Raw genomic sequence first — 22,770 nt, 5'->3', positions numbered from 1 at the left:
AAGTTACATGTAACGTTTGTTGCTGCCGGCGGTCCGCCACAACACGACGCAACCGTCGCACGACGCTTGCGACGTGTGTCAATATGTCGCTAATGTTAGTCTATGGGGAAAAAACGCATCCTGCAGATGACTTTGCAGGATGCGTTTTTTCGCCAAAACGACGCATTGCGACGTATGCAAAAAAACGCTAGTGTGAAAGTAGCGCTAGGGTTAGGACTAGGGTTAGGACTAGGGTTAGGGTTGGGGTTAGGGTTGGGGTTAGGGCTAGGGTTAGGGCTGGGGTTAGGGTTGGGGTTTCAGTTAGAATTGGGGAGTTTTCACTGTTTAGGCACATCAGGGGCTCTCCAAACGCGACATGGCGTCCGATCTCAACGCGTTTGTTTGCGTTAAAAACGCAAGCGTTTTTATAGAGAAAAACCAGAACACACACTGAAAAGTCACCCACCACCATCAAGGTGACAAAGGGATCCAAACCCTAACCCTAACCCTACCCCTAAACTCACCCCTAACCGTTTAATGAACATTTTCTGACAGTCATAGTGCCACGTATTTCAGTGCCACGTATTTCAGTGCCACGTATTTCAGTGCCACGATATTTCAGTGCCACGATATTTCAGTGCCACGATATTTCAGTGCCACGTCTTTCAGTGCCACGATATTTCAGTGCCACGATATTTCAGTGCCACGATATTTCAGTGCCACGTCTTTCAGTGCCACGATATTTCAGTGAAATATGTGGCACTGAAATATCGTGGCATTTACGTGAAATACGTGGCACTTATATACGTGGCACTTATATACGTGGCACTTATATACGTGGCACTTATATACATGGCACTTATACACGTGGCACTTATACACGTGGCCGCTGAAATATCGTGGCACTTATATACATATATAAACGTATTTCAGTGCCACGTATTTCAGTGCCACGTATTTCAGGTTAGGGGTAGGGTTAGGGTTTTTTCTCGTTTTCTTGTGTTTTTCTATAAAAACGCATGCGTCTAAAAAACGCATGCGTTTTACCGCGTTTACATGCATTTTTTCACACATGCGTTTTTAAAAAAAACGCATTTAGATAAAAACGCAAGTGTGAAACCAGCCTTACCCTTGGGAAAATAAAAACGTGGGGGATAAAATATAATTTTCGTGGAAAAAAATATATTTTTTATTTTCGCGGCTTTGCGTTATAAACTGTAGTGAAACACTTGGGGGTTCAAAGTTCTCACAACACATCTAGATAAGTTCCGTGGGGGGTCTAGTTTCCAATATGGGGTCACTTGTGGGGGGTTTCTACTGTTTAGGTACATCACGGGCTCTGCAAATGCAACAAGACACCTGCAGACCAATTCATCTAAGTCTGCATTTCAAACGGCGCTCCTTCCCTTCCGAGCTCTGCCGTGCGCACAAACAGTGGTTCCCCCCCACATATGGGGTATCAGCGTACTCAGGACAAATTGGACAACAACTTTTGTTGTCCAATTTCTCCTGTTACCCTTGGGAAAATAAAAACGTGGGGGCTAAAATATAATTTTCGTGGAAAAAAAAATATTTTTTATTTTCACGGCTCTGCGTGATAAACTGTAGTGAAACACTTGTTGGTTCAAAGTTCTCACAACACATCTAGCTAAGTTCCGTGGGGGGTCTAGTTTCCAATATGGGGTCACTTGTGGGGGGTTTCTACTGCTTAGGTACATCAGGGGCTCTGCAAATGCAACATGACACCTGCAGACCAATCCATCTAAGTCTGCATTTCAAACGGCGCTCCTTCCCTTCCGAGCTCTGCCGTGCGCCCAAACAGTGGTTCCCCCCAATGTATGGGGTATCAGCGTACTCAGGACAAATTGGACAATAACTTTTGTGGTCCAATTTCTCCTGTTACCCCTGGGGAAAAAAAATTGCGGGCTAAAACATCATTTAGTGGAAAGAAAAAATTATTTTTTAATTTTCATAGCGCTACATTCTAAACTTTAGTGAAACAATTGGGGGTTAAAAGTGCTCACCACACATCTAGATAAGTTCCTTAGGGGGTCTTCTTTCCAAAATGGTGTCACTTGTGGGGGTTTCCACTGTTTAGGCACGTCAGGGGCTCTCCAAACACGACATGGGTTCCGATCTCAATTCCAGCCAATTTTGCATTGAAAAGTCAAATGGCGCTCCTTCCCTTCCGAGCTCTGCCATGCGCCCAAACAGTGGTTTATCCCCATATATGAAGTATCAGCATACTCAGGACAAATTGCACAACAACTTTTGGCATCCAATTTATCCTGCTACCCTTGGGAAAATAAAAAATTTGGGGCAAAAAGATCATTTTTGGGAAAATTAATATTAATTTTTTTTTACGGCTCTACATTATAAACTTCTGTGAAGCACTTGGAGGTTCAAAGTGCTCACCACACATCTAGATAAGTTCCTTAGGGGGTCTTCTTTCCAAAATGGTGTCACTTGTGGGGGTTTCCACTGTTTAGGCACGTCAGGGGCTCTCCAAACACGACATGAGTTCCGATCTCAATTCCAGCCAATTTTGCATTGAAAAGTCAAATGGCGCTCCTTCCCTTCCGAGCTCTGCCATGCGCCCAAACAGTGGTTTACCCCCACATATGGGGTATCAGCGTACTCAGGACAAATTGCACAACAACTTTTGGGGTCCAATTTATCCTGCTACCCTTGGGAAAATAAAAAATTTGGGGCAAAAAGATCATTTTTTGTGAAAATTAATATTAATTTTTTTTTACGGCTCTACATTATAAACTTCTGTGAAGCACTTGGAGGTTCAAAGTGCTCACCACACATCTAGATTAGTTCCTTTGAGGGTCTACTTTCCAAAATGGTGTCACTTGTGGGGGTTTCCACTGTTTAGGCACGTCAGGGGCTCTCCAATCGCGACATGGGCTCCGATCTCAATTCCAGCAAATCTTGCATTGAAAAGTCAAATGGCGCTCCTTCCCTTCCGAGCTCTGCCATGTGCCCAATCAATGGTTTACCCCAACATGTGGGGTATCGGCGTACTCAGGACAAATTGTACAACGACTTTTTTGGTCCAATTTCTCCTGTTACCCTTGGTAAAATAAAACAAATTGGATCTGAAGTAAAAATTTTGTGAAAAAAAAGTTAAATGTTCAATTTTTTTTAAACATTCCAAAAATTCCTGTGAAGCACCTGAAGGGTTAATAAACTTTTTTAATGTGGTTTTGAGTACCTTGAGGGGTGCAGTTTTTAGAATGGTGTCACTTTTGGGCATTTTCTGTCATATAGACCCCTCAAAGTCACTTCAAGTGTGAGGTGGTCCGTAAAAAAAATGGTTTTGCAAATTTTGTTGCAAAAATGAGAAATCGCTTTTCAACTTTTAACCCTTATAACTCCCTAACAAAAAAAAATTATGTTTCCAAAATTGTGCTGATGTAAAGCAGACATGTGGGAAATGTTGTTTATTAACTATGTTATGTGATATAACTCCCTAATTTAAGGGCATAAAATGAAAAATTTGAAAATTGCGAAATTTTCATAATTTTCGACAAATTTCTGTTTTTTTCACAAATAAATGCAAGTCATATCGAAGAAGTTTTACCACTATCATAAAGTACAATATGTCACGAGAAAACAATCTCAGAATCACCAAGATCCGTTGAAGCGTTTCAGAGTTATGACCTCATAAAGTGACAGTGGTCAGAATTGTAAAAATTGGCCGTGTCAGTTAGGTGAAAACAGGCTTCGGGGTGAAGGGGTTAAATGAAGGTCTTTATTATTAAGGGAAAAAGAAATCAAAACCGACAGGGCCCTGTGTGAAAAAATGATTGCCCCTAATAACTGGTTGGGCCACCCTTATCGCAAACGTTTGATTGCAGTTGTTGCTGCTAACTGGCAATGAGTCTTTTACAACGCTTTGGAGGCATTTTGGCCCACACATCTTTCCAGATCTGTTATAATTCAGCCACATTGGAGGGCTTCCGAGCATGAACCACTTTTTATGGTCATGCCACAGCATCTCAATTGGATTTAGGTCAGGACCTTGACTAGGCCACTTCAAAGTCTTAATTTTAACATAATGGTTAGCCATTTATTGATATATCTTTTTGGACTTTGGACTAAATTGCTTTTAAGCTGAAATGTGTAAGGCTACTTTCACACTTCCGTCTTTTTTCCTCCATCGCAATCCGTTGTTATGGCAAAAAAACGGATCCTGCAAATGTGCCCGCAGGATCCGTTTTTTGCCATTGACTTTAACTAACGACGGATTGCGACGGATGGACGAAAAAGTTCAATGTAACGTTTTTTGTCCGTCGGCTCCGCCATTTCCGACCGCGCATGCGCAGCTGGAACTCCGCCCCCTCCTCCCCAGAACACACAGTGGGCAGTGGATGCATAGTAAAACTGCATCCGCTGCCCACATTGTGCACAATTGTGCACAACGTCCGTCGGTACTTCGGGCCGACGGTTTGCGACGGCCCCGTACCGACGGATGTGTGAAAGTAGCCTTAAGTGTACATACTTATTGACATTTGTCTTTATCCAATAGTCAGCCATCTATTATTACTGTGTTTTATTTATTAGCTGAATACCCATATACTATTGGGTTTCCACTTATACAATATCTCCCCTTTTGCTTGGCTTACATTTTGTATAGTACATCTTTGCACACGTAGTCTACTATTAGGATGGCCCTGAGAAATATATAGGGTTTACCATCTCACAGGAGCACATTATTAGGATCTGATTTCTTTATCAGATGTATGGTATTGTTTCCACCTTTCCCCCTTTTAGCCTTACTTCTCCCTTTAGCCCTTATTACTTGTATTGTTGCATATTATTTTTTGCAATTGTTGTTCAATAAACTCATATTTCTAGTTTACCCCTTTTTCTGTTTCTGGGTCTCTCTACTTACGCTGGATTGACTGTCTAGTCTATCTAATTATATTTTACTATTCACCGTACCTGGGTGGTAATTGACAAGGATTCACTCTTTTTGGGCTATATATATTGCTTTAATTCTTAGTGGTATATTCCATTACTTCGCAGTGGTATTTCTTCTTATAGGTAAATATCGCCTTACAAGTACCACTGCATGACCAAAATGCATTAAGCTGTTACTAAATTTCAAAAAAAGAAAAAAAAATGTTGTTAACCCTTTCACCCCGAAGCCTGTTTTCACCTTCCTGACCAGGCCAATTTTTACAATTCTGACCACTGTCACTTTATGAGGTCATAACTCAACTGGAAACTGGAACGTTTCAATGGATCCCACTGATTCTGAGCTTGTTTTCTCGTGACATATTGTACTTTATGATAGTGGTAAAATTTATTTGCTATGACTTGCGTTCATTTGTGGAAAAAATGGAAATTTGGCGAAAATTTTGTCAATTTCGCAATTTTCAAACTTTCAATTTCTATGCCCTTAAATCAGAGAGTCATATCGCACAAATTAGTTAATAAATATAATTTACCACATGACTACTTTACATCAGCACAATTTTGGAAACATTTTTTTTTGTTAGGAAGTTATAAGGGTTAAAATTGACCAGCGATTTCTCATTTTTTCAACAAAATTTGCAAATCCATTTTTTTAGGGACCATCTCACACTTGATGACTTTAAGTGGCCTATATGACAGAAAATACTCAAAAGTAACACCATTTTAAAAACTGCACCCTCAAGGTACTCAAAACCACAAGAAGTTTATTAACCCTTCAGGTGCTTCATAGGAATTTTTGGAATGTGGAAGGAAAAAATAAACAATTACTTTTATTTCACAAAAATTTTCCTTTATACCTATTTTTTTTAACCTTTGCAAGGGTAACAGGAAAAAATGGACCATACATTTTGTTGTGCAATTTCTCCTGAGCATGCCAATACCTCAAGTGTGGGGGAAATCTACTGTTTGGGCACACGGCAGGGCTCAGAAGGGAAGGAGCGCCATTTCACTTTTTGAATGGAAAGTTTGCTGGCATAATTGTTTGGAGAGCCCCTGATGTGCCTAAACAGTGGAAACCCCCAACAAGTGACACCATTTTGGAGACCCCTTAGGGAACTTATCTAGATGTGCATTGAGCACCTTGAACCCCCAGGTGCTTCACAAAATATTATAACATTAAGCCGTTAAAATAAAAAAAAAAATCACATTTTTCCCAGATAAATCTTTTTTAGCTCCTAATTTTGCATTTTCATAAGGGTAACAGGATAAATTGCTCAATACAATTTGTTGTCCAATCTCTCCTGAAAGCGCACATACCCAATATGTGGAGGAAAACAACTGTTTGGGTGCACGGCAGGGCAAGGAAGGGAAGGAAAGCATTTGACTGTTTGAATGCATAGAATTGATGGAATAATTAGTGGACGCCATGTCACGTTTGGAGAGCCCCCGATGTGCCTAAACAGTGGAAACCCCCACAAATGACACCATTTTGAAAACTAGACCCCTTTGGGACCTTATCTAGATGTGTGCTGAGCACCTTGAACCCGCAAGTGGTTCACAGAAGTTTATAACGTTAAGACGTGAAAATAAAAAAAAATGAAATTTTTCCCCACAAAAATCTTTAGCTGCTAATTTTGTATTTTGGCAAGGGCCAAAAAGAGAAAATGAACCCTTACCATTGTTGTTCAATTTCTCCTGAGTTCACTGATACCGCAAACTAATTTTGAGGCATCGCAAAGCTCAGAAAGGAAGTAGAGCGATATTACAGTGCAGATTTTGCTGCACTTTTTTAAGGGTGCCATGTTTCATTGGCAGAACCCCAGAGGAGACAGAAGAGCACAACCTACCATAAGTGACCCCATTTTACCAATTAAACCTCTTAATTAATTCATCTAGAGGTTCAGTGATTGTATTGACACCAAAGGTGTGTCTCAGACTTTTATACCATTGGTCAGTGAATAAAAAAATAATTTACATTTTTACCAGCAAGATTGTGTGTTAGCCCCGTTTTACATTTTCACACTGGGAAATGGGTAAAAATGGCACCAAAATTTGTTCCACAATTTCTGCTTAATGCATAAATGCCCCTTATGTGGATGTACAGTACTACTTTGCTATACGGAGTGACTCAATTGAGATAGAGCGCTATTTGACTCCTGGAGAGCAGATTTTTCTAGATTAGTTTTCATATTCCATATAAAGAGCCCATAAGTGCTAGAAAAGCAGAATCCCCCCTCAAGTGACCACGTTCTGGAAATTATAACCTTTTGGGAATTTATCTAGAGATGTAGCGATGATTTTGACTCCATGGGTGTTTTCCAGAAACAGGCATCAGTGGATGTTGCTGAGTGAAAATTGCAAACTGCCATTGTAGTGACCAGTACGCTGCAGTGACCAGTACGATGCAGTTTCCAGTACATTGTGCCCAGTTCATGCTTCTGGAGACACGCACCTGTAAATTAGGCAGGCTCTCAGCACTACAGAAATGCCAAACATGTGGGTGCTAAATTTGGTTTAGGCACACTGGGGCTCAGAAGGGAGGGGGGAATTTGGATTTGGGTGCGGAGAATTTGCTGAATTTCTTTTGGGGAGTGAGGAGCCATTTAGCTTTTCCAGAGCCTTTGTGCTACCAGTAACGTGGAAGTCCCCTATATTTCCATTAATAGATGACTGATCTGAGTGGGGGATTTCTTTTTTTGTGGATTGAGTTGAAGCTTTTATTGGAAACATGTTATATGACATTTATCCAGCGCTGTAATCTGACTGCTGGGGTTTCCATATACTGTAAATATCTGAGTTACGTAATTCAGAAGACATCCCAGAAGGATCCATTCACTATAATGAGGCAGCAAATTTACTCTGGACTTCGTCTGGCCTCTGTTCAGTGGTGTCCTCTTCAGAAGCGCAAAAAACTGTGGCCGAAAGAACTTTTATGCAATCCTAAAAAGACGGACACCGCCGGATCACAGGTCCTTCCATCTGCCTCATTATAGGGAATCTTCCGCCGGGGGTTCTGTCTGAATCACGTATTTTAGAGATTTACACAGAAATGCCGGTATAAGTGCTCAGCGCAGAGCACAGGATAAATGTGCGCCGAGCCCTACTGCGATCTTTGGGAGGTAAAATTTAAAAATCAACAGAATGTGAAGAATTTGTTTTATTTATTTTTTGCGCTGTTCCCCATGCACTGTAAGTGATTAGGCGACTTTATTATTCGGGTCGGTGTGATTACAGCGATACCAGAAATACAGTGGGTACGAAAAGTATTCATACCCCTTTACATTTTTCACTCTTTGTTTCATTGCAGCCATTTCGTAAATTCAAAAAAGTTCATTTTTTCACATTAATGTACACTCTGCACCCCATCTTGACTGAAAAAAACAGAAATGTAGAAATTTTTGCATATTTAACCCTTATCCGGCTGAATAGGTACAATTGTAACTATTCCGTTTTAAAATTGCAATAACTTTTTTTTGAAAAGACGTAGAGGGCTGAAATTTCGTGACATCTCTACATTTTTGGTCCAGAATATATTGGCCAAATTTCAATAAAATATCTCCACCCGCTTCCGAGATAAGGGGTCGAGATCTTTTTGCATCCATAAGAAGCTGCATAGGTACAAATGTACCTCATATATTTTGAATGAAGATAATGCAAGGGAAAAAGCATAAATTTTTTTTTAATGATAATGCTATTTAACTATTATAAACAAGTAAAAAACTGTTCATTTACATTATAAAAGAAAATGTAAGATACTTTTTTTTATTGATTTTCTTTGCAAGTAATGCATGTTGGCTTTGCTACAGAGTGTTCATCGCAAATGGGTTTCACACAAACCACACAAGACTTTCTAGTCTTGCGTTGTTTTCGCCTCAGGTCTCTGCAGACATAGCAACTACCAACAACAGGGGAGGGTCCACGACTACCATGAGGTATGTTGGGGCCAGCTGCTGGCTGCGATGCTACCACAATGCATCGTCCAAGCACCATTTCTACTGCACCTCGAAGAAAATGGTTTCTCATTATCATTTTGTTTGTACTACGATCTTCAATTGCAATCATACACAGCTGATTTGCGAGATCTTTCAGGAACTTTCTTCGTTGATCCTTTGCCCTGAAGCTTGGATTGTGTTCTCTGTAGATGATGTAGGATGCTAACCCACTGACATCAATCATATTGTAGAAAAATGCCAAAGTCCAACGTGATGTTCGTCGTTTCACAGTGTACTCTCCCAACATTTTATCCATAACATCAACGCCACCTTTTGTTATGTTGTAGTATTTTATTATCTCTGGCTTGGCTGCTAGTGTCTCTTCAACTTCTCCCGTCATGTGCATAGATGATAGAAGCACGACTGATTTGTTCTTCTTTGGTACATATGAACAGACTGTTGCATCATGATTGTAGGCAAAATTTGTCGAGTTTACAGGCCTTTCTTTGGCAGGCTGCATGTTGTTAGGTAGGAACCTTTTGTTTTTTCTCACTGTACCAACTAGTGTCATGTTCCAGGAGTTCAATACCTTAGCTAGTTCCATGGTTGTAAAGAAGTTATCGGTGGTGACATTTCTTCCAGAGCCTTTATACGAGCTCACTAGGTCCAATACTGTTCGTTCTCCAATGTTTACTTGTCGAGGACCATCAGTTGGTTTCCCAGTGTAGAGCTGACCTTGTAAAGGGTAGGCATTTGATGAGTCACAAGCCCAGAAAATCTTTATGCCATATTTAGCTGGTTTTGAAGGTATATACTGGGTAAATTTAGTATGACCTCTAAATGGAAATAATTGCTCGTCGACGGTGATACAATGATATGGCTTGTAGGCTCTCTCCAGATTACTGTTCAGCATTGTCCAGATGTCCCGTATTGGTGCAGCTTTATCTGTTTGCACACGTTCTGCACGTGTATTTTCGTTGTCAAACCTGATAAATCTGAGTATCATCTTGAAGCGGTCACGAGACATGGCTGCACGTATAAGAGGCAGAGCAGCAACATTCCACATTTCCTCCAGATTCTCTTTGTTGGCTCTGTGCACACCAGCAGCAATCAGTATGCCCAAAAATGCATGAAGTTCAGTTTCAGTAAATTGCTTGAATGTTTTTTGTGGTGGCCGTTTGGAAGAATCAGGAAAACGTTGTACCAGTTCGTTGTTGTAAGCATCACAAACTCTCTTGGCCTTTCGATTCGTTTCCCGTAATATGATGTCACACATCTCGGGAGTCATGATGGACTTGAATAGCTCTTTTGCTGTATATAGGTTGCTGATTGCTGCAGGGCCACCTCTTTGTCGTAGGACATTACGAGATTTTGTTTGTGCATTTGGCAGTGGATTACTGCACCATTGAGTTTCATCCTTAGCAGTCCAAATGTCGCCTGCACTTTGAGGCACAGAATCATCCTCAACACTTTCGTCTGATTCGTATTCATTTTCATGCTCTATGACCATTTCTTGTTCAATGTCTGAATCTTCTTCAGTAACATCCACTTGTGGTACATAGTTTTCATCATCAGATGCAACATATGGTTCATCCTCATGCTCAGAATCAGATTCTTCTAGCATTCGCATTATTTCGTCAGACGTAAATCTGTAAATATGAAAAAATGTAAAATAAATAATTTTCCGAAATACTACATTATTGGCTTTTCACAAAATTATACTAACCTGCAAACACGTTTTCTTGGATTATGGCGGAAACTAGATCCAGCATTACTATCACTCATGATGACTTGCTAGATGAATTTTGGCTTCGTATTTTGTGCTGAATATAAATAAAACATCGTAAAACAATATGTAGATACTAATTATTATCCATTTTTCGTATAAAAATTATACCTATAGTGATAAGTTTCATACAAAATATATGTAAGCCAAGTCCAGGCTGAAAGACAATTTGACTGTTCTGTCCCCACATAATGAGAATAAAGGTATAACTGGCTGTTAGATGCTGTGAGACTTTCCTACCTTCGTTTCCAAGAAATTGAAGACTTCACAAGCCTAGAAATGTGTGCTCACAGCAATGAGATGAACAGCAAAATGGCTAATGAGAGGAGGGAGGCAGGAAGACAAGTAGAAGCCACTCCCAGTTTGAATTAACTTAATTGACAGCAACATAAGTGACCAGTAACAACACTGAACAATAGATATCAGCATAACATTTGTAGCTGAATGAACTTTAGTTTCTGAAACCAAGTAAAGTCTTCCCACAGTGGAGGTATATGTGAAGGTACAATTGTACCTATGCAGCCTGTTAAGGTTGTAAAATTATGCAGCCTGACAAGGGTTAAAAAAAAAAGAAAAGCTGAAATATCACATGGTGGATCATAAGTATTCATACCCTTTGCACAGGCACTCATATTTAAGTCGCATGCTGTCCATTTCCTTGTGATCCTTCGTACGATGGTTTTACTCCTTCAATGGAGTCCAGCTGTGTTTAATTAAACTGATAGGACTTGATTTGGAAAAGCACACACCTGTCTATATAAGACCGCACAGCTCACAGTGCATGTCAAATCAAATGTGAATCATGAGGTCAAAGGAACTGGCCAAGGAGCTCAGAGACAGAATTGTGGCAAGGCACAGATCTGGCCAAGGTTACAACAGAATTTCTGCAATACTCAAGGTTCCTAATAGCACAGTGGCCTAAATAATCCTTAAATGGAAGAAGTTTGGGACCACCGGAAGTCTTCCTAGACCTGGCCGTCCAGCCAAACTGAACAATCGTGGGAGAAGAGCCTTGGTGAGGATGGCAAAGAAGAACCCCAAGATCACTGTGGCTGAGCTCCAGAGATGCAGTAGGGAGATGGAAGAAAGTTACACATAGTCAACTGTCACTGCAGACCTCCACCAGTCGGTCCATTATGGCAGAGTGGCCCGACGGAAGCCTCTCCTCAGTGCAAGACATATGAAAGAGATTGCTAAAAAACATATGAAGTACTCCCGGACTATGAGAAATAAGATTCTCTGGTCTGATGAAAAGAAGAAAAACCTTTTTGGTGATAATTCTAAGCGGTATGTGTGGAGAAAACCAGACAATGCTCATCACCTGCCCAATACAATCCCAACAGTGAAACGTGGTGGCAGCATCATGCTATGGGGGTGTTTGTCAGCTGCAGGGGCAGGACGACTGGTTGTCATTGAAGGAAACATGAATGTAGCCAAGTACAGAGATATTCTGGATGAAAACCTCTTCCAGAGTGCTCTGGACCTCAGACTTGGCCAAAGGTTTACCTTCCAACAAGACAATGACCTTAAGCACACAGCTAAAACAACAAAGGAGTGGCTTCAGAAGCTTCAGAACAACTCTGTGACCATTCTTGACTGGCCCAGCCAGAGCCCTGGCCTAAACCCCATTGAGCATCTCTGGAGAGACCTGAAAATGGCTGTCCACCAATGTTCACCATCCAACCTGATGCAACTGGAGAGGGTCTGCAAGGAAGAATGGCAGAGGATCCCCAAATCCAGGTGTGAAAAACTTGTTCTATCATTCCCAAGAAGACTCATGGCGGTAATAACTCAAAAGGGTGCTTCTACTCAATACTGAGCAAAATGTATGAAAACTTATGACCATGTGATATTTCAGTTTTTCTTTTTTAATAAATTTGTAAAAATTACTACATTTCTGCTTTTTTCAGTCAAGATGGGGTGCAGAGTGTACATTAGTGAGAAAAAAAAATAACTTTTTTGAATTTATCAAATGGCTGCAATGAAACAAAGAGTGAAAAATTTAAAGGGGTATGAATACTTTCCATACCCACTGTATATCACACATGGTTATTTCCTGCAAAAGATGTGACGTGCTCTGTATAATTTTTTGCCCCATGGGCTTTTTTACGTAAGCAAGACAATCAGGTTAATGTTTGTTTGTTTCAGAGAATACTACAGATCTATCTGCATGGGCAAAGATTCCTGTTGGCTGATAGATCATATGCGAGCATATTTGAGCTTTACTGGCCTTGAAACAGTTACGTTTCCCACTCTTGGAATTAATCAGAATAAAAATGTATTGAGAAGGAAAGCCAGATGCATAATCTGTTCACGGGCACCTTGTGCTCCTGGTCTAAATGACAAACTGGACATTTCAGTGTTTGCATAAAAAATATTTTTGTATTGATGTGTTATATTCTTTGTGTTACCTTGCATAAATGGTTTTTTTTTAGTTCGCATGTTCAAAATATACATTGATTTCGACATTGTGAGAGGCGTGTATATTTATAAAGGTGACATCTACTTACCTGTAAGTAAGTGCAGCGCCCCAGAGTCCTGGTCGTTGCAGTACTGTGGCTCCGCCACTATGGGGAGCTATGGTACATCTGATTGCACTAAAGGAGTTTCTCTAACCAGGTAACACCTCACTACACTTCACACTCCGGCCACCAGGGGGGGTGGTCCTATCTACTAGGCCACTCCTCACACTCTGGTAAAACTGGGGGTTGGACAGGAAGACAGGGAGAAGTAGCTGGGAAGAGCTAGTGAGAGGACCTGTCAGGGATGGGATCCTGGCAGACTCCTCAGAGCAGAACTAACCAGTGCACAACGGGAATACAGTAAAGAAGTATTGGGACCAGAAGGAGTCGTGCTGTTGGACCGAGGCAACATCCTTCTGAGGCGCAAACAGTCGGTGGCCGGAACGCCGAGCAAGTAAGAGACTTTAAGTACACTGCAAACCACGGCCGGACAGCTAATTACAGGTTGGCTGTCTCATTTAACACCTAAGCAGACAACGGAGGCAGCTGTGGGAGAGGGGCGACTCTAGGGTCCCGGAAGAACTCCAGGCCTACCCCGTCATACGGGTGCGTCCTACCATATCACCTGGAGGACGAAGAGAACGAACAAATAGAGACAGACAGAAATAGTTGTGAGGACTATCCCGGGAGCTCAGCAGGGAAGAACTACAACACCTAGCGCTAGAAGGTAGACACTGATTCCCACCTGTAAAGAGAACCCCTGATGTGCCTTTGGACCGGCCGGTCTCTGACAACCCAGTTAACAGCGCTCTGGACTGAGGTCTCCAAAACCTTCAGTAAAGAGGTAAAGAGACTGCAACCTGGTGTCCTCGTTATTTACCGCGACCTGCACCCCACAACTGCACCGCTACACCACCATTTATTCTACCGGACGTCCCTCACCGACACACAGGGCCACGGACCGGGTCTAGCCACCGTGACAACCCCAGGACTGAGACCCAGAGGCCCGGTGCCGGGTACCCCTAGGCCCTGCGGCGGTGTGGGGGCGCTCCAACTTGGCGTCACGAACAGGATCTACTTAAGCCTGAAGAATCAGGTCATGTGTGCCTTGGAACTGTGATTTATTGTGCTTGGACTGTACTTTATTGAAAAGACTGTGTGCTGTGCCATTTACCGCCAAAATTCGCCATTGCCGCGCACGGAGGGAGGAGCCCTAGCTACGCGGGCGGGACCAGCCAAAAGAAGCGCGGAACGGAAAGCGCGGTAAGGCGCCAATCCCGGAAGAGGAACTCCGACCTCCAGCAGGTTAGTGAGAGGAAGGGGCCATCATGTCCGGGTCGGGAGGAGAGGAGGTGGCGGTCGCAGACACAGGGGCAGCTCCGGTCCCCGCAGCGGACGAAGCCGCGGCCCTAATACCACCACCGGTAGCCACAGAACCCGCTGTTCCCCCCAGCCAGCCGGACGCTGCCGCTAACACAAAAGCCATAATGCCCTTCTCTATGCCGTACCTGCCCGGAGCGGCCTGGCTCCCGCGATACTCTGGGGAGTCGCATACATTCACTGACTTTAAGGAAGGGCTCTGCAGCCTGCTCGAGTTCTATCCCCTGACGGAGCCTCAGAAGGTTCATATGATAACCGGCCAACTCTTTGGGGCGGCTCTGAGAGAATTGAAGTCCTGGCCCGCCGAAGATAAGAGAACTGCGCAACAGATTTTTGCAAAGCTTAAGGCCACCTTCGATACTCGCACTGCTACAGAAATTAAATTGACTTTCTATGGATGCAAACAGAGACCGCAGGACAGCTTACGGGACTATGCCCTTAATCTTCAGGAGGCAATGCGGGCCATTAAGCAGAGTGACCCCGGCAGCATGCAGGATGAGGATAAACTTCTGAAGGAGCGGTTCATTGAGGGGCTCCTGTGCAGTCACCAACGAGGCCAATTGCACTTCCTGGCCATGCAAAATCCAGATTTGACTTTTGCGCAATTCAAAGATAAAGCTATCCAGGCATTGCAGGAGCGCCAGCCCAGCCGCACAATACCACCCAGGCGCCCCGCTCTCACATACCACCAGGAGGTGGCATCGGACACCCCAGTTGCCGCGGAGGCCGACGCCCAGAGCTTTGAGGACGACTCCCCTGCAGGACTCCGCCTCCAGATGCAAGAGCTAACCAAGAGCATTGCTGCCCTGGCCCGGACGGTGCAGTCCCTACAGGAGGCCCCCAAAGGGAAGATCCAGTTGGCTTCCAGCTCGGAGGATGTCCCTTGGATGCGACAGAGGAGGACTCCGCCGACCAGAAGCCGGCCCGACGATCTCTTTCACCAGGATGGACGACCCATCTGCCGCCGCTGTCACCAGGTGGGCCACCTCGCAAGGTACTGTCCTTTAAACGAGCAACCCCCAGAAGTAGGACGATCCGGCCCGCAGCATTGGCGAACCAAGTACATTGGAGGACGGCCAGTTTTCCCTGTAGTGGTTGATGGGATTCCCTTGAACGCTTTGCTGGACACTGGTTCTCAAGTGACGACTATACCTTACGTGCTTTACAAACGGTATTGGGAGGACACTGATATTACCCGTGGCCCTGACGATGATTTCACCATAATTGCCAGTAATGGTCAGCCGTTGCCACAAGTGGGGTATAAGGAGGTCACCATCAAGGTGGGGCGGGTGGAATTGAAAGCCCAAGGGATTGTGATTGTTGATATTGATCGTCGAGAATGTAATCCCATGATGACTCTTGGTACTAATGTTATAGAAAATTGTCTTGCAGAAGTTATTGTTTTGCTGCAACAGGTGGCAGAAACCGCTGGCCACAGTGAGCAACGTGCCCTGCAGAAAGAAATCAGAGCTCTGATGCAGAGACAGCAGGTAGAGCTGACTGGTGGTGAGATTGGTCGTGTCACTGTGAGTGATTCAAACCCCATCGCGATACCCCCCAGGAGTGAGATGTTAATATGGTGTCGGGCAGCTATAGGCCTCAGGGGTAAGGACTACCAGGCCTTGGTAGAACCCGTATATTCAGACAATAGGCCTACTGTTCTGACAGCCCGGGGGGTGGTCGACGTCCGCCAGGGGAGAGTGCCCGTATGTGTCCTCAATTGTGGGGAGGAAGAGGTTCACCTCACCAAGTATACAACGCTCGCCAAACTGTTCACTGTCAACAATAATGTGATACAGACACCTGAACCCTTGGTCCCGTCAAACTTGGCGGAGAACAAAGGTTCTGCAGAGCCCTCGAAAGACTGGTGTCGGGAATTGCATGTGGGCACTGACTCTACCCCATCCCATCAAAAACAGGGGGCCTACAGGGTGGTACACGAGTACGAGCAGGTATTCAGCAAACACCCCTCAGATTTTGGGCAGGTGAAAGGGATCCAACATCACATCCCCACGGGAGATCACCGACCCATAAAAGAGAGATATCGCCCTGTACCCCCAGCTCATTACCAGTGTGCCAAGGACATGTTGCGGGAAATGAAGAAGGCTGGGGTGGTGAGAGACAGCTGTAGCCCCTGGGCTGCTCCGTTAGTCCTTGTTAAAAAGAAAGATGGTACAATGAGGATGTGTGTTGATTACAGGCAGTTGAATCGCATTACACATAAGGACGCATACCCACTGCCCAGGATAGAGGAGTCTCTGGCTGCCTTAAAATCTGCTAACTACTTCTCTACCTTAGATCTCACCAGTGGGTACTGGCAGGTTCCTGTGGCGGAGGCGGACAAAGAGAAGACGGCCTTCACAACGCCAATGGGTCTCTGTGAGTTCAACTACATGCTCTTCGGATTGTGCAATGCTCCCGGAACGTTCCAGAGGATGATGGAGTGCTGCTTGGGACACCTGAACTTTGAAACCGTGCTGTTATATTTGGATGATGTCATTGTTTTCTCTAAGACCTACGAAGACCACCTGAAGCACCTGGCCGAGGTGTTTGAAGCCCTATCCAACTTTGGCTTAAAGGTGAAACCATCCAAGTGTCATCTGCTGAAACCTAAAGTGCAGTACCTGGGCCATGTGGTGAGCGCTGAAGGAGTGGCCCCAGACCCCGACAAGGTCACAGTGATTAAGGACTGGCCAAAGCCCAGTGACCTCCACGAAGTCCGGCAGTTCCTCGGGCTGGTAGGCTATTACCGGAGGTTCATTAAGGACTTCACCAAGAAGGCCGCACCCTTGCAAAACCTGTTGGTGGGCCAACCAAAGAAGACCAAGGGGAGGAACACCCCCTTTGATTGGAACGAGGAGCTGGAGGAATCCTTCACCTGTTTGAAGTCGGCACTGACGGGAGAAGAGGTACTGGCTTACCCCGAATACGACCAACCGTTTGTGCTGTACACAGATGCCAGCAATGTGGGATTAGGAGCCGTGCTGTCTCAGGTCCAGAAAGGCAAAGAAAGAGTGATCGCTTACGCCAGCAGGAAACTCCGTCCCACGGAAAGGAACCCTGACAACTACAGTTCCTTCAAGCTGGAATTCCTTGCCCTTGTCTGGGCAGTGACAGAGAGGTTCAAACACTACCTGGCCTCCGCGAAATTCACCGTCTTCACGGACAACAATCCGCTAATGCATCTGGATACTGCCAAACTCGGGGCCTTGGAACAGCGGTGGATGGCCCGGCTGTCCAACTACAATTTCACCATCAAGTACCGGGCAGGACACCAGAATGCCAATGCCGATGCCTTGTCCCGAATGCCCAATTTGCCAGAAGCGGGAGAAGACCCGGAGGCACTTGAAGAGGTGGAGCTGCCAGCATTCCATCGCCCCAAAGCCACTCAGAACTCTCATCATGTGAAGAACAGGCACAAGAACCAACCGGATGCCACGCTCAATCCCCTGCCCCACCACGGATGGGCAGAAACCCAGGATAGTGACCCCGCGGTCCGTCAGGTGAAGGAGCTCTTGACGCAGGCTGGGTTGCACCCTGGCCCAGATGATCCACAAGAAACCCAACAGCTGTGGAAGGGGAGAAGCAAACTGTTTATCCATGATGGCAAGTTGTGCAGGAGGAGCATCGACCCACGTACTCATGAATTGGTGTGGCAGATAGTGGTGCCAAGGCAAGATGCGCCCATGGTTCTGGGAGCCTACCATGATGGAGCCGGACACTTCGGATGGAGGAAGCTAGAGAAGCTGCTCCGAGGGAGGTTCTATTGGATTGGCATGAAGAGAACCATTGAGAAGTGGTGTCGGGAGTGTGGTCCATGTAGCCTGCGCAGGAAGGACCGTGACAGTCAACGGGCTCCCCTGCGGCCTATCATCACCAAACGGCCACTTGAACTGGTCGCGCTGGATCATGTGAAGCTGACACCTAGCCGGTCGGGCTATATCTACGCCCTTACCATAGTGGACCACTACTCCAGGTTTTTGGTGGTTGTGCCTGTCAAGGATCTAACGGCCAGGACTGCTGCCAGGGCCTTCCAGCAGCACTTTTGTAGGCCCCATGGCTACCCAGAGAAGGTACTGACCGATCAGGGACCTGCATTCGAAGCGGAAGTGTTCCAAGAATTCTGCCAACTGTACGGGTGTAAGAAGATCAGAACCACACCGTACCATCCTCAAACCAACGGGATGTGCGAGAAGATGAACCAAGTGGTAATTGATTTATTGAAGACCTTACCCGTGGAGGAACGGAACCTGTGGCCGACAAAGTTGCCTGACCTGGTGGATATGTACAATCACGTCCCAGTAAGTTCCACCAACTGTACTCCAGCGTACCTGATGCGAGGAAGATCTAGTCGGTTACCCGTTGATCTGGACATGGGGGTCCTAGTACCTGAAGATACCTCGCCGGATGCAGATTGGGATGCAGAAAGGCAGCGAAGGTAGCGCGAAGTACAGGAGTGTGTAGAAAGAAGTCTCGCCCAGGCTAGGCAGAAACAGGAAAGAGATTACAAACAACACGCTCCTGCGATTCCCCTGTCACCTGGCGAGCAAGTACTTAAACGAAAGAGGAGATTACACAAGCTCGATGACCAATGGGAAGCGGAACCGTACACCATCCTGCCATCCGACTTCGACAACACAAAAGTCTGTCTCATCAGCAAAGACAGAGGGGAGACCTCGACAGCGGTATCCAGGGATCACCTTAAGGTCTGCCCCGATAAGTTGAAAGAGAGGGGCACGGCCCCAGAAATCTCCCCGCCGGTAGAAAAGGAGAAGATGTTCCACACTGTCCTTGGTGACTTTCCCCAGTCCTGAACTCAGATAAACCAAGCCATTGTGGTGCCTGTTCTAATGTTTCAACAGCCGGACCCACCAGAAACAATGGTGATACCAGATCATCCGGCCCCGCTACCTCAACAGGCCTTACCTGATGAAGCCATGCCAACCGTTGAACCGGCAAATCCTCCCTCTGCTATCAGTGAATCTGCTGTACCCACTGTTGATAGCAGCAGCTCTGAGAGCCCCAACCTGCCAGTGCTACCCAGACTCACTAGAAGTGTAGTTAGAAGACAGTACACTACACCAGCGGTAGCAAGCATAGCGGGCCCTGTTAGGCCAATAGCAACCCCTGCGCTGCGAAGGTCCACACGCAGCACTCAAAATCAAACTCCCCTCCGCTACAAAACTTGGAGGTATTAATAAGGGCTGCTCTTTAGTTGAAAATGTTTTTCTTGTATATATCTTTTGTTACAGGTTTTAAAATGGACAATAGGGTAATGGACGGTGAATTGCTCAAAAACTTTCAAAATGGGGGGCCCTTTTGTTTACCCGGGGTCCCCGCTGTTTTAACCACTGAACTGAGAGTCATAAACTGTGCATGACCTAACTTTCGCAACGTTCAAGAATTCTCACCTCCCATAAAGGGAAGCTCTGTTATGTTCAATTGTTATGCTATTTCAAAATGTTGTGTGTTTCCTGTTAACATGTATTGTTGTTCTTGTTTTTCCCAGTCCCGGAGTACTGGATTTAACCGGGGGGGAGTGCAGCGCCCCAGAGTCCTGGTCGTTGCAGTACTGTGGCTCCGCCACTATGGGGAGCTATGGTACGTCTGATTGCACTAAAGGAGTTTCTCTGACCAGGTAACACCTCACTACACTTCACACTCCGGCCACCAGGGGGGGTGGTCCTATCTACTAGGCCACTCCTCACACTCTGGTAAAACTGGGGGTTGGACAGGAAGACAGGGAGAAGTAGCTGGGAAGAGCTAGTGAGAGGACCTGTCAGGGATGGGATCCTGGCAGACTCCTCAGAGCAGAACTAACCAGTGCACAACGGGAATACAGTAAAGAAGTATTGGGACCAGAAGGAGTCGTGCTGTTGGACCGAGGCAACATCCTTCTGAGGCGCAAACAGTCGGTGGCCGGAACGGTGGCCGGAACGCCGAGCAAGTAAGAGACTTTAAGTACACTGCAAACCACGGCCGGACAGCTAATTACAGGTTGGCTGTCTCATTTAACACCTAAGCAGACAACGGAGGCAGCTGTGGGAGAGGGGCGACTCTAGGGTGCGTCCTACCATATCACCTGGAGGACGAAGAGAACGAACAAATAGAGACAGACAGAAATAGTTGTGAGGACTATCCCGGGAGCTCAGCAGGGAAGAACTACAACACCTAGCGCTAGAAGGTAGACACTGATTCCCACCTGTAAAGAGAACCCCTGATGTGCCTTTGGACCGGCCGGTCTCTGACAACCCAGTTAACAGCGCTCTGGACTGAGGTCTCCAAAACCTTCAGTAAAGAGGTAAAGAGACTGCAACCTGGTGTCCTCGTTATTTACCGCGACCTGCACCCCACAACTGCACCGCTACACCACCACTTATTCTACCGGACGTCCCTCACCGACACACAGGGCCACGGACCGGGTCTAGCCACCGTGACAACCCCAGGACTGAGACCCAGAGGCCCGGTGCTGGGTACCCCTAGGCCCTGCGGCGGTGTGGGGTCGCTCCATAAGGACCCGTTGAAGAGATGAAAAGGCCATCATCCTCAATGCATTTGGAGCTCCCCCGAGGGCAGCGGGGTACTCGGTACCGGGTCCTTCGGTTCACAGTGGCTGACCCGGTCCGTGGCCCTTGGGACGTCTGTGTTAAAGGGAAAGGTCTTTAAAGGGATATGTTCATGACGCCACCTGTGGTATTCGGTCAGGGTGACCAACGCTGCTTTAAGGGGGTCTGCTGGGGTGATGTTATGGCAGCTAGATGGTATACCTTTCCACAGGTGAAGCATGTCCCCAGGGCTTCCCAGTGTGTAGATGGTGGATGGTGAGAGGCGCAGTGAAGAACGAGGACACAAGGTTGCAGTCGCTTTACCTTTTACTGAAGGTTTCAGCATCCACAGTCCAGAGCACAGACCACAGGGCAGGCAGAGTCCGGCTGGTTTGGAGGCAATTCCAGAGTCCCCTTATCCAGGTAGAAATCAGTAGCCTTCCTCTAGCACCGTGTGTTGTAGTACCTTACTGCTAAGCTTCTCATAAGGTCCTCACAACTGTTGAAGATGTTACAGATGTTATGTCTCTCTCTGTCCCCCAGATGGATAGGACAAACCCATATGACCGGTGGCTTGAGGCGTTTTACAGGGACTCTATCATGCCCCAGCCTCTAAGCGGTGCCACCTTGCCTCCTGGGTATAGGGCAGGCAGGTATCGTGAAATTAGCTGTCCTGCCAGTCTCTGGAGCAAGGCATAAAGGACTGTTGCTCCCTCGGTGTTCTGGCTACCGGGATCCTGCGCCTCAGAAGGAGGCAGCCTGTATACGGCAGAACTCCTCTGATATTCACTCCTTTGCTCCGACTTCTTCACCCTCTCTACAATACAGTCTTCCTTCAGTGTCTCTTTCTAGAAGCTGCCGCACTCAGGGCAGGCACAGCTCCGTGTCCTTCTGTCTCGGCCTCTGACAGGATCCCACCCCTGTCAGGGACCAAGTACCTGAGCGAAGCTCAGCCAGCAACTAACTAACTTCCACCCCAGGCAACCAGTTTTACCTAAGTGTGAGGAGTGCCCAAATAAATAGAAGCAGCGCTCCCCCTGGTGGCCTGGAGTGTGAAATGTGTTGCATGTTTGTGATACCTGGATTCAGTTGTCCTTCTTTGCCTCCAAACATAATATCACTCCCCCTAGAGGAAAATGACATTACTGCAACGACCAGGACCCTGGGGCGCTGCACATTCCATTTACCCCTGTAACCTGATGTTTTAGCTTTTCATATAAAAAGAGGAAGTTTTGAAGGAACAGTGAGTACAACTTTTTTCCTTCTACTTTAAGAGACTTATGAATTCCCCCACCACAAGCATTGTGCACTGCGAGGAGTATGGAGCGAGGCCGTGCCCACTGGACAGACTTTGGCCGGAAGTATGTATAACGAATACATACCCTTCCCGGCACACAAACAAGTGAATTCTTGCAGTGCACAGTGAGTGCTCTTGGAGGATTCATAAGTCTGCAGTCATATAGAGTGACTGCACACTTATTGATTTTGACTGGACAACCCCTTTAATAATAGAATAGAGATACCTAGTGGTCAGTGCCAGGGCTGGCGTTAGAGGCAGGCAGACCAGGCAGCTGCCTGGGGCCCCCGCTCCTCCAGGGCCCCAGCTAGCAGCAAGTCACGCAGCCGCTCTGGGGCCCCTGTGAGGCAGGGGGGCCCACCTGCCGCCAGCGCTGACTCCCCCGCCGCATTGTATTATACTGGTGTCTGCCGGTACAGTTCAAAGCAATGATGGAGGAGAGAGCGTTACCTGACGCTCC

This window comes from Ranitomeya variabilis, chromosome 1 (genome assembly GCF_051348905.1).
Source record: "Ranitomeya variabilis isolate aRanVar5 chromosome 1, aRanVar5.hap1, whole genome shotgun sequence".
Lineage (NCBI taxonomy): Eukaryota > Metazoa > Chordata > Amphibia > Anura > Dendrobatidae > Ranitomeya > Ranitomeya variabilis.
The sequence above is the reverse complement of the archived record's forward strand: the minus strand, read 5'-3'. Positions refer to the sequence as shown.